The sequence below is a fragment of the Leptodactylus fuscus genome, chromosome 7 (assembly GCF_031893055.1).
Source record: "Leptodactylus fuscus isolate aLepFus1 chromosome 7, aLepFus1.hap2, whole genome shotgun sequence".
Lineage (NCBI taxonomy): Eukaryota > Metazoa > Chordata > Amphibia > Anura > Leptodactylidae > Leptodactylus > Leptodactylus fuscus.
The window spans coordinates 120,137,811-120,138,616 of NC_134271.1; positions in this window are offsets into that span (position 1 = coordinate 120,137,811).

Genomic DNA, 806 nt, shown 5'->3' on the forward strand with positions numbered 1-806 from the left:
CATGTTTAGTAGAAGTTCACAAATTGAAATACAAAAAAATTATAGATAGATAATATTTATGTAAGCTTAAGGGGGTTTTCAGGTTTTTTTTTTTTTATGGTCTATTGATAGCATCAATATCTAACTGGTCAAAAGTTGGCACCTAGTTCCTGCATCAATCAACTGTTGGGGACTACTGCTGGACCCGGGACTATGCAGCGTACAGATGGCTCTGTAGATTGTATAGTGGCTAAGGCTAGGTTCATACTTCTGCCAGCTTAAAAAATGTGGAGATAAGAGTCCTGCAGGGTTACCGAAAAACGGCAACCTAAACGCAAGTGTGAACCTAGAGTAAGGGTCCATTCACACAGAGAAAGTTGGCGTGGATTCTGGCGCAGAACCTGTTTCAGAATCAGCGCTGAAAAGAAAAAAAAGACTCCCATTGACTTTGATGAGTTCAGTTTTCCTTGCGGAACCCATTTAAATCAATGGACAGCTTTTTTTCCCCATTGATTTCAATGGGTTCCGCACAGAAAACAGAACCTATTGAAGTAGGATGGGAGTCTTTTTTTTCAGCGCTGATTCTGATGCGGGTTCCCCGCCAGAATCAGCACCAACTTCCTATAATTGGACCCTAAGGAGGGGAGGGGTCAGCCCTCACTGATCTATTGATGGCCTATTCTATCAATAGGTCAAAAAAACTCCTGGAAAACCTCCTTAGGCTAAGTCCCCACGGGCCGTAATCACAGCGCTAAAGCGCTGCGGAAAGAACGCATTGCGGTTCTTTCTGCAGCGCTTTTAAGAGAAAGTTCACAGAGTTTTCCTCT